Source organism: Condylura cristata, unplaced genomic scaffold (assembly GCF_000260355.1).
Source record: "Condylura cristata isolate star-nosed mole 26May11 unplaced genomic scaffold, ConCri1.0 scaffold00027, whole genome shotgun sequence".
Taxonomy (NCBI): Eukaryota; Metazoa; Chordata; class Mammalia; order Eulipotyphla; family Talpidae; genus Condylura; species Condylura cristata.
In genome coordinates, this window is record NW_004567128.1 from 7922801 (window position 1) to 7934945 (window position 12145).

General features: G+C 47.5%; 1 protein-coding gene across 4 annotated transcripts in view; it reads right to left on the reverse strand.

The window, feature by feature from the left end:
* Nucleotides 1-10613: 10613 nt before the first annotated feature.
* The window catches only part of MAP7D2 (MAP7 domain containing 2), a 71262-nt gene continuing 69730 nt past the window's right edge, over nt 10614-12145 (reverse strand). For all 4 annotated transcript variants that reach the window (XM_012730343.1, XM_012730344.1, XM_004689901.2 and 1 more), the window contains one exon: nt 10614-11847. The gene's annotated coding sequence lies outside the window, so the exon portion shown is untranslated. The remainder of the gene's footprint in view (nt 11848-12145) is intronic.

The following is a 12145-nucleotide window of genomic DNA, read 5'->3' on the forward strand; positions in this document are numbered from 1 at the left end:
CCCGCCGCCGCCGCCGCCGCCGCCGCCCCCAGCTCCTTCCCAGAGCGCGCCCCGCCTCGTCTGCCCAGCCAGCGCGCCTGCGCCCTCTGTCGGCCGTTCCCACCTCTGTCGCTCCTTGAGAGCGCGTGCGCCGTCGACAGCCGTCCGCCTGCCGGGAAGAGGCTTGCGGGGCGTCGCGCACTGTAGGATGCTGGGTTAGAGGGTCCGGACGCGCGCGGCTGGAGCGTCCGTCAGGGGCGCGCCTGGAGGCTAAGGGCCTGGTACAGTCGAGCCTCACAGGCCTTCCATCCCCTACCTTGGCCTCAGAACCCTGGGGAACCAGACACTGCTACCTGCACCGCCATGGCCCCTCTCCCTGTCTCCCTGATCGCTAACCATTTCCCGGGGCCTCATGTGAAGCTGCTGCCCCACAAACACAACCTCCCATCCCGAGCTCCGAGTTAAATGAGTGGCGTCAGCATCGCTCGTTTGGGGCTGCCCTCTTGCTTGCTTTTCACGGTTGGTCTGTCAGCCCAAAGGTGGAAAGTCCTCGCTTTGGGCACTTTCTCACTTGAAGGTTTTCATTCCTCCAACAGTCACATTTTAGCTGGAAAAGGGCTATGGGAGATTAAGGCTGGTTCCCGGAGCTTTCCAGCAGAATAGAGGATGAACGTGCTCCCGGGGGAGTGAGACGGGAAGGGGTCCTGGACAAGCCCAGCACTTAACGACAGAAATCGTGCTTTCCCCATAGGCTGGTAAATAAGAGGTTAAAAAACAAACAACCGGCTCTAGGTCGGGCTGCCATAAATTTCCTTGGCCCCATTGTACTTGTTACTAATTTTGCCAGTCCTCAGCTATCTTTCCAAAGCCTATCAAGTTGGCTGCTGTGAGAAGAAAAGAGAGTTACAGACCCAGAAGGAAAGTCACAGACCTTGAGACCAGACCGGTTCAAACTGGAGCTGTGAGCACACTTCTGGATGATGTTCACCTTGGAGATGGTCACGAGCCTGGCAGGATGACCAAGCTGCTGCTGACGGGTGCTCACAGCTAGCAATAGTGAGTGGACTTTAGCCAAGTCCACTTTCCCTGCATTCCCAGTGAATAAGATTTAATTCCTTTGTTCTCAAGCCCCAGCCTTAAAACTTATATAGTAGAGGGCCCTCCCTGGTGGCGCAGCGGGTTGAAGCGCAGCACTGAGAATCTAAGAGCCGCTTCCGCATGAGTTCGATTCCCGCCTGCCCCGGAGGTGACCACATGGCGTGGCAGACCTCTCCTGGCCCGCCCGCTGCTCCCCTCAGCAGTGTGCTTCGTGGATCTGCCTGTTCTGCTCCCCACTCTGTCTCCGGTGAGGCCTCTCGCCGCCCCTGAGCCTCTGGCCTGTACCCCAGTTCTGTATGCACAAATAAATAAATCTTTAAAAAAAAAAAAAACTTATATAGTAGACCCCCAGCCCTGGCACCTCGGAGTCTCTCATGCCCAGGGAAGTCTCCCCAGAGCTGTCTTCCTCTGTTCTGTTTCTAAGTGTGGCCAAAGTCAATGGCCAGGGACTTTCGTCAGGTAGCAGGCGCAAGGAATGTGAGGGCTCCATAGTCTTTGTTGAAGAACAAGTACCGCAGGACTAAGGGAGAGAGAGGACTTCGAGGCTAAGGATTATGAATGCAATTCATCGGGATCTGTAAGGTTAAGGCTGTAGAGATGCAGCCGAATAAAGTGATAAGCAATCAAAGTCAAGATTTTCACTGATTAATAAACGCTGACTCCTTGCCTGCCCTCACCGGTGTCTGTGGAGGCCTGCTTGTACTGGAGATTGGGACTGAGCTGAGGTGGGCGGACCCCAGACCTGCTCCCTCGTCTGGTGACATGACACTCTGATCAGCTTTTACCTTTTGTCAGATTGCGCTTTCAGGGGCCACCACCAGGTAGGACCACCTCTGACCTTTCCTTAACACTGTCATCTACTAACACCCAGGGCTTCCTCAACCCAGGTGAGTTTACCTCTACTTTACCCTGCCATTTCCAGGTGCATATTCTGCAAATCTAGACTTTTGTCATCTTGAACTGCTGCATCTCTACGAGCGTAAACGTACAGATGCCGTTTACTTGCACTCATAATCCTTAGCCTTGCAATCCTAGCTCTACCTAAGTCTCAATGCACTTGTTCTTCAAAGACCAGGGAGACTTCACATTCCCTGCAGCCTACCTAAGTTCCTGGCCTTGGACTTCGAACACACTTAGAAGCAGAACCCCTTCAGTTGCCTGCTGGCAACTGAACATCAAACCACCCCCTCAAATGCTCCAGTTATCTATATTTTCCATTCCTACATCTATGTTTCCAAGCACTGCTTGGGAAGAAAAAGCCACACAACTGTAACAGAATGATGCCACTCAAATGTATGGACACCAACACAGGTGACTTGGTGCCTCTTAGGAACCCATGTCACCTCTTCTTTTCTATAACTACTGTTACAAGGCCTCACCACCTGAAGTCCCATGCCAACTAGCATTTTCCTCCTCATTTATAATTTGTTTTTGTTTCTGTTTGTTTGTCCCTTTGACATAGAAGAGCTGGGGTGAAGGCCAGAAGTGCTGGGGATGAGAGGATTCATCAGAGACAGTGGGAGCAGAACAGGAGGATCTACTGAAATACACTGCTGAGGGGAGGAATGGGGGAGACTAGACGAGATGGGAGAGGTCTGCTGGCCCTGTGGGTCAGCTCCTGGGCTGGGCAGGGGATTACTCAGGCCCTAGGAGTAATAGCTCTGAGACTTAACCCCTGGGCCACCAGGGCTTCTGTTTCGTACAGAAAATTCCTCAGCATAGTACATACATACGGCCTTTCATTATCAGCTCCTCCTGAGCTCTCTAGCCTCTATTTGTACGCAATGCTCTGGCCATGCTAAAATGTTTGTAATTGAAGACTGATACTGCTTTTGCTTCTATTCCCTTACACCTACTGTGCTGTCTGGTTAAGAGGTGCGAGTCTTTTTTATCTGCAGATATGTGGCTTCAGTTCAGGAAGGTTTTCTTCCTTTCTGTCTTCAAGAACAGCTTCTGCTCCATTTGTTCTGGTCTTTAGAAAGAGCAACTATTTGTGGTAGTTCTTTTTTATCACTTTCATCACTTTATCCTCTTTTACCATTCTAGCACACCTGAAGTTTGTTTTTAGTATTACTGATAGGGTTTTCCAAAGCATTATTTTTCCTTTAATTTTACTTAAATTCTATTGTTGAGATTCTAGAATTTTTGCATCATTTCCTCCTCCCCTCCTCCCCCCGCCGACACTTCTTTCATCTGATTGACTATCTAATCCTTTCATTTCCTTATGAATTTCTATTGCAGTTTTATAGAAGGCTCATCTTCTTACAAAAGACACTAAAATGGTCATAAAATCTCTCTTTTGGATTCTGTAGTCAATCATTTTCCTAAGAGTGTCTCTTCTGTGGTTGGCTTGAATTTCATTATATTCATTTACATTAATCTATATACGTATATTATACATCTTCTTTTGACTAACTTTTGAACAGGGTGATCTTTGTCCAGACTTACTGGATAATAGCCCTTGACCGTATCTGCTGCCTACTTTGTGGACAGTGAGGTGAAGTGGTTTGTACAAGGCCACATAGCTCTTGATGTGTTATGAACAGTGCACAGATGTACATGTAAAACAAGTATAACAGAAATGGAATATCACCTGCGTATCGTTTTATTTTTCTTTGGTTTTTATGCCAAGTCAAATATGCCGTAGACGGTCGAGTATGCGTAATACAAGATTCTGTAGAAGAAATTTCACTGTGATGATCCAAAATCTTCAGTAGCTTATGATAAGAAATGTTTATCTTTCATTTACATTTCAAGATTAGCTTTGGTTCTTCTGTCTGGAACTGAGGTGGAAGGAATAGTCCTGTCTGAGGTCCTACTGGCCTTATCTCAGGAAAAGGTGCAAATGTGGGACCATGTGCTAGGTCTTGAAGCTTCTGCTGAGGTCGAATCAGACACTCTGGCGATGCGCCCAGCATGTTTTTAACACGTCTTCCAGGGGATTCTGATACACATTCAAGGGCCAGAACCACCTCTCTATGGCCTGTACCCCAGAAGGTGGACATACAGGCTTACTGAAATTCAGACTAGTTTTATAACCACTCTTTTTTAAATATATTTTTTAGTTATTTATGCATAAGAGAACTGGGACGTAGGCCAGAGGTGTGGGGTATGAGAGGATTCACCAGAGACAGAGTGGGGAGCAGAACAGGCAGATCAACGAAGTACACTGCTGAGGGAAGCAGCGGGCAAGGCAGGAGAGGTCTGCCAAGCCATGTGGGTCAGCTCCCTGGCCAGGGATCAAACTCGTCCTGCTGTGGCTGTGGATAATTGGATAGTGCTGAGACTTTACCTGGTGTGCCACCAGGGAGGCCCACCACTAACTTTTTAAAAAATGATGTTTATGGAGATAACGCTGATATAAAATGTTGTTTAAGCTGTCGGTGTACAGGTTCACACACTTACACATGTGCAACCACAACCCACCGTGATCCTCTACCAGACCACTGGGCTCCCCGCCCCTTTTCTTCCCACTCCCGCCCTCTCTTTTTAGTAGCCTCAGTTCTACCATCTATCTATGGGTTTGTACCAGCTTGTATCTGGTCTGTTCCTTTGCTTTAAAGCTACTGATCTGGCAGCTGTCCTGTCCACCTGTAACAAGGCAGGTGTTTCTTCTCATAAATCTTTTCCTTTTGCAAAGCAGCAGTAGCTCTCTGCCTGCCTGTGTCTTTGCATGTGTCTGTCTTTTCCTCATATACTTGTCCTTTGAAAATGTAAAATAAATACATACATAAAATGCAAAGAAGAGGCCCTCCCTGGTGGCACAACAGGTTAAAGCACAGCACTACAAAGCTCTCCACAGCCACTGCAGCAGGAGTTTGATCCTGGTCAGGGAGCTGACCCACATGGCGCAGCAGAACTCTCCTGTCCTGCTCGCTGCTCCCCTCAGCAGTGGATTTCAGTGGATCTGCCTGTTCTGCTCCCCACTCTGTCTCCTCTTACCCCACCCCACACCACTGGCCTGTACCCCAGTTCTTGTATGCATAAATAAGCAAATCTTTAAAATAATACAATGAAAAATAAGTAAAGCTACTAATTCTTAAGCCAGAAAAAAACAGTAAATTTAAAAAGGTGAATCAAGCTTTGACGCAGAATTATACCAAGTGCCCACTGCCATTTTTTGAAAGGACACAGTTTATGGGGACACCTGCCAGTTGCCCTGACACACATCTCTAACCACCCTTCTGTCTAGCTTTTTTTCTTAATGCTGGTTTAAGATTAAGATAATTAGGAAAAGTAGGACAAATCACTTTCTCATCCCTTGACAACACTGTTGACCCAGATTCTCTGTATCGATGGTTTGTACCGTTCCGCTCATGTCAGTGTTTACATGAGTCCCACACCCCAGGACTCAAGGAGCTAGGTGACTTTTCCTTCCATTAACTCTCTGACTTTGCTTAAAAGTGGGAATGACATTTGATGTGTAATTTTTCTTCTTTTTCTCCTGGTTCTTCCTGCCCTTTATTTTATATGCACACACACACACATCATTCTTCACTTTGTACATTTCTTCATCTTGGTTGTAATCCCCACGGACTTCTCACCATGATGTATAATTTTTCATCGGCCTCGTTTCCTCCTCCTCTTTCTTCCATCCCACGTGGGCATTTTTGTGTGGATGCTGTTCTTTCTTCACCTGTATGTTTTAGATGGTTTTGTCAACAGCAGAGCATTGACAGAGAGGATTTCTATTGTGTGGAAGAGAATGTTTTTAGCCAGACTTATGGTGTAGAATCCATTCTCATCACAACCTTTACATCTGTTCTCCTGCTGACATGGAGGACAATTTTCTCAATGAGATGTGGTAGTTGCTATCAGCCCTCTAGTCCCATAAATTACTGCTGCTCAGCTCTTTTATAATGTAGTATGTAAAATGGCTTGACCCTGGTTCTCAAAGTCATATACTTGTGGTTTTACAACAGTGCGTCACAACTTAGCAATTATTCCAGAAAGAACTGAATTGACATGGACTCTTTATATTAATGCAAGACAGAAAGGAATGGGGAGGGTAGGTTTACAACCCAATTTTTCTGTAAAATAATCTTTTAAGTTCGGTATTCCCTAACTTTACATCATTGCTCCACCAGAAACTTAAGCCCCAAGTCTGTGATGGACTAAGTGTTCATGTCTCATCATACCACAGGCAGTCTGGTCTTTTGTGACCTGGCACAACCTAGACACCAATTTAGTCATTAAGCTCTTACAAATTTCATTTGCCTGGGCCTCCCTGGTGGTACAGGGGTTAAAGTCTCAGCACTATTACCAGCCACTGCAGCCTGAGTTCGATCCCCAGTCCCAGAGCTGACCCACATGCACACACAGCAGACTTCTCCTGTCTTGCCCACTTCTCCCAGTGTATTCAGTCAATTCTGCTCCCCACTGTCTCTGGTGAATCTTCTCATCCTCCACACCTCCGACCTACAACCCATCTCTTGTATGCATAAATAAATCTGTAAAAAAAATCATTCAACAAAGATTTCATTGGCTATAAAACAATAGTACTTCATTAAAAAATAAAATTTCTTGTGGAGCTACTCTGTGACAGGTTCTGGGGATCCCAAAGTAAACACTAAAACCAGATCACTAAGACTGTCATCTCATGAGAGAATGTGGGATTTTAATTCAGGGATTATCTCAGAAACATGTGTTTATCCACTCAGGAATATTTACTGCATACCTGAGCTGGTGGTAGGAACAGGGCGGTCCTGTTGTCAGGAAGTGCGTCCCTCTCCTAGGGAAGGAGACAGACACTAATCAAAGAATCACACAAATGTCACAGCACAAACTGTAATAATATGAAAAAGTGTAACAGCGAACCTGACCTCATCACCGCCACAATCATAAATAACAACTTCAAGTATCAGTCTGCTGTCTGCCTCCCGTTGGACCTTGGCCTCCTGGAAAAGTGAGGACATTAACCTTGTTCTCTGCTCCATCCCTGACCCTAGCAAAATGCCTGGCCCAGCTTAGGGTGTCAGTAGTCATACAATGGTGCTTAAAGGAGCATTCACGACATGGTTTCCTTTTGTATAAGGAAAGAAGCCCCAGTTGGAGATGCAGTGTCCAGCTGGCTGGAGATCACCTGCCCTCAGCAGAAGATTCACAGGGATGCACAAAGTCAGCAACAATTTGTGGCAAGGGGAGATGATTGAGGAGCTCATTTAGGAAACGTGCAAATATAACCAGGAGACTGCAGACTGGAGAGTGTCTCCAGTGCTGCTTCTTGTGTGCTTTTCCCAGGCCCAAACTGGGGGTGTGGAGAGTGGCCAGGGTAAGCCCAGGCTCCCAAGCAAGCCTCTGGTGTGGAGCTCAGCTCTGCACTTCCTAGCAGTACTTGACCTTGGATAAGCATCTTCACCAGCCTTGACCCTCAAGCACAGCAACAGTGCTTTACCTCAGATATTCCTTAAAGTTTAGAGAGAGAACGCGTGAACACCCTTAGCACATCACCTATCTGCCCCAGGTCCCGTGGTCCAGGAAAAGACAGACGGGACGCAGGCCAGAAGTGCATAGAGTGCTGGGTGGGGGAGGGAGGAGGTGGAAGACCTGGGCTGTAGAGCGGTCTAAACAAAGGCCTTGAAGAGCCTGGGACAGGCTTTCTGGATTGTCCTACATTGAAGAAAGGGTCTTTGTGTAACTGCAGTGCCCAATCATTGGACACAGGCTGCCCAAGTGAAGGGGGTTTGAACCTTGGTAACACGGCCTCCTTCAGTCAGGGAAGGTAGGCCAACAGCAACCTCTGGAGGACAATACCTCAGTCCTAAAGGGGAGGTCCAGGTGGCACATCACTCCCACTGTACCAACCTTCAAAGTCATGTGTTCAAGACTTCCCAAAGTCTGCTGAAGACTTCCAGCGTTCTCCTTGCCAAAACTGAACTTCCCAAGGGTTAAAGTCTTAATTGTGAAGTAAGTATAAAAGGAGCAAGTGTCAAGAATGTGTGTGATTCATTGAGGATGCAGTGGGAGCCGACTGCTAGGAGCACTTGGACGCAGCACATGTGCGCTGCTGGGGTCAAGATGCTGGGTGAGTTGCCAGGTTAGATACAAACTTAGTGCCCATAGGGGCAAATACATACAGCCTTTGGAGTTAGCTTTTCTACAGGACAAATATCTGCAACTTTTTGTCTACAAGTGAGCAACTCTTGCGGCCTGGCTGAGTCCATGGGCAAGGCCAGTCACAGGAAGTCACCTCCCCAGGCAGCCTTAAGCCCGTGCTCTGGTGGGGCCTTCGGGGGCATGCGGTTCACTTTTGACCTTACTTCCACATTCTTGGTGATCTCTTACCATCTTCAACACTGAACATCTCAAACCAGCCATCCGGGCTCTAACCCCACAGGGAGTCTGTGGAGAAACTTCAGAAGGCCAAGTGCACTGAGCAAAGGGAATTTGTCCACGGCATCGGTAAGATCCAGTTTGTTTGGAAATCACCTAGGAGCCCCAGTGTGGGGGCTTCATAAGATCCAAGAAGCTCTCTGCAGGTCTAGCCTCCTCCTAACCCTCCCCTTGGCTGACAATCTTGGGTTCTTTCAAAGATAAACCTGCACACAAAACCGGAAAATGTGACGATAACACAACGACCAGAGCTGCTGCCTCTAATTCCAAGTCACTTTATACGATGGTTTGATCCCTTGTATTGTGCATTTCCTGAGATAAGGTAAGATGGGGAAAGACGGCCTTAATTTCCTGAAAAATTTTTTCAAGTCCTGGAGGCTGGCCACTTTAGAATTTTCTCCCAATACCAACCTCCAATTCAGATTAAACGATGGCATTTTCTCACTGCCACACAGAAGCTTCTCAAGTACTTACTGCAGTGTGAAGGGAGGAGGGAAACAAACTCCCCAGATGTAACACCTGAAGTTTATCGATTCCCTTGACCTTTAGCCAGGTGCCCTTAGACTGGGCTGTAGAAGGGGAGAACCCTCCACAGTGCAGTGCCCACTGCTGACCTGGATCTTTGGGGCAGAAACATGAGCAAAGGCAGCGTGTAAACACTCCCTGTGTTCTGTGAACACGGGCTGGCTGCCAGTGGACACCAGGGCAAGGGAGCCCCTCACAGCCACCAGACCTGACTTGGTGGTCACGTTAACGGTACCTCCCCAAAGGTGCAGCACTTTCTAAACCTTTAAAGTCAGTTTCACCTGCTCCATGTCTTCTCTCTCAGACATCAAGGCCCGTATCTGGACCGACCTGGATCTAGGCAGACAATGGGCCCACCACTTAGCAGCCCACATGAACTATGTTCATACACCACCCTCATGTGATCTACTAGAAGGTGGCAAAGGGAAATGATTGGTTTAGAGAGGACTTTTGTAACTCCATGTTCTGGCCTCCAGGTGCAACGGGAACTTGAGTAATGATAAAGTCAAGCTCTGCTGCTTCGAGTAGACAAATGGAAGACAAAAGCACACTCAGATGAAACATTCTAGAATTACAAAGTGGCGATGGTGGCACCATCTTGTGAAAATGCCCAAGTTGGAGTTGTGTACTTTAAAAAGGGGTATTTTTATGATATATATATAAATGATACCTTGAGTTTGAAAAATTATTTTCTAATGTTTTCTTTGAAGAGCACACTCGGATTCGCCACGGGCACACTGCTTCTTGTCGGTTGCGAGCACTGGCGTTAGCACAAGCACGTCTGGTCTTCTTGAGGGCAGAAACGCCTGCAATTCCTGTCAGAGTGCCAAAGCCCCAACCCTGGGGAGTCAAAGCCAGCTTTGCCAAGTTCCAGTTCTGTGTCCTTGGGGCAATACCTGCCCCTACCTACCCACCTCATAGGCTGAAGAAGTCCCAGGGCCACACTGGGCTCGGCAGGACCCTGAACACACCAGCTGCTGCGTTCCACTCCCGCAGAGGCTTCAAACACCGCTGAGAGGCTCCGGCTTCCACTTCTGAGATCATAGCCCAGCCCACGCCTGGCAGTCCAGGAGCCTGAGAGGTCACTCCCAAGTCTTGCACTTCAACTTTTCCGACTTAACCCTTGGGTTGTACTTGGTACTCACCTTTGGGCTCCACTCCTGCCTGTTTCATTTCCTTACTGGCTTCTGGGCCCTTTCTCTCCAAGCTGTCAGAGATGCTCAACTCAGCCAACCCTCCAGAAACGGAAAGCTCGTGCTATCTTTCTTCAAGTACAAATGGTCCACCCTCCGGCCTGTCACACATTAAATTCACTCATCGCTTGGGTCTGTCCCTAATCGTTGCTTACATTCTAAATCCTATTTCTCACATAACTTTGGTTTGGTTTGTTTTTTTCCATATAGGTTTTTAAAACTCTTCACTGAGCCTAGGAAAACAAACAAAACTCTAGCACACCCTCAGATTCTTCCATGAAAGTGTATTTCACGTTCAACACAATGGACACGTCATGCAAGTGGGCATCAGCACAGCTGCAGCGGCAACAGACCACGACAGACAGACACTAAGTGAAGCCAAGTGAGACGGTGAGGCATTACTTTAAAATCAGAACATGCGATCATTTTCTGTGTGCTTAGCATGTAAAGGATCTCCCCTCTATAGGCATCAAGATCCATGGCACATGGCATTGGAGACAATTTTATTTAGTATATACACAGACACAAACATACAGCTTCCATAACAGTTAAACTGTAGCTGGTTTTAAAAGCAAAAAATTACTACTGATTACTTCTTTATGTCTTCTGGTTGCAAATCTCTCAGAATTACAGATCTTTCTAAGCTCCCTATTGTAATAGCTGGAAAAAAAATCAAAGAAGGGTCATGTTGATCTGGAAGTCTCATTTCCCCACAAGAAATTAAGAGGACACTGCTACACAGCATGGAATGCGTGGAAAATACGTTCTGGCGTCATGTCCCCCATTTGGATGTTCTTTAAGTTCAAGTCCATTCAAGTGACACACTGGATCCAGTTCGGGAATCTTACTTCATTGGCGCCTGGCTTCATCAGAGTTGAGCAACACAGGTGTAACCAAACAAAAGCCCCTCACCTCCCAGACCCAAGAGAAAAGCCATCACCACCAACTTGAGACTCGACCACCTGTGCGTGAGCGCCGCTTCAGTCGGTCCAGCAGCCTGCATGGCTTCCATGACTACAGCCTGCAGCCTCTGCGCTGCAACATGCAAAGCTCCTTGCTCGAGTCCGGTGCCCATTTGTAGAAAAATATGCTAAGAACTTTACCCACTGTTTAATGGCTTCCTTCCTCAACTAGACATCATCCTTTAGCCCTTCACCCGCCCCCCCACCCCGAGTAACATGGGGCGACATGTCTTGCAGGTAGCTAGGTGTAATAAAAAACAGTTTCTTCGCAGGAACTTCCATCAGAGAAGCCCCAGAGGGGAACCCTTCTGGATTTGTCATTCTACATAAAAACAGGAGCTATGAGCCCAAGTTCAGGATGTATTTAGGTAGAGTCTGGGTGAATGCCTAGCATATTTACAAGAAAAGACAGCTAAATGTTTATATGCTCCACCTTTGGGAATAAGGATGCTTCTAAGGTCCAGGCCAGAGTCACTCCGTTACGCGGAGGGTCACTAGGATACTAGAGCAGCACAGGAAGCGCTTCATCAGCAGCTGAAGCTCATAAATAGAACCAGAACATGAAACTTCGCTAAAGCCGGACAAAGCCGACACCTCAAGGTTTCTACCAAGAGCGGCCAGTGTGTGACCTACTAACTAAGAATGCAGTTACATTTCGCTCTAATAAATTGCAATCCAGTGGGTAAAGACGATGGAAGCTTCTTCAGAGAGCTGGCAGCCGATCTGACTACCAGCAGCTTCATGGGTGCTCCAAACACCTGTGTCAATTCAAAAACAAAACAGGTAAGAGCAACGAAGAGACTGTGGTTTCCAGTTTGTAGTGCCCCTTCTCTCTCACTAAAACGATGACACAGCAGGGCACTCTACCTCCCAGCTTCTTTCACTTTGCGCGGCCGCACGTTCCCTCATCGGCGGCAGGCCGCACCGTATGCAGTGTCCTGAGAGCCAATGCCTACCTGCCCTTTGTGGCAACAAAACACCCAACACACTTCCAAACGTCCCCCACTTTTGGTTGAGAACCAGACTCTAATGGCAAATGAAAATGCATAAGCAGTG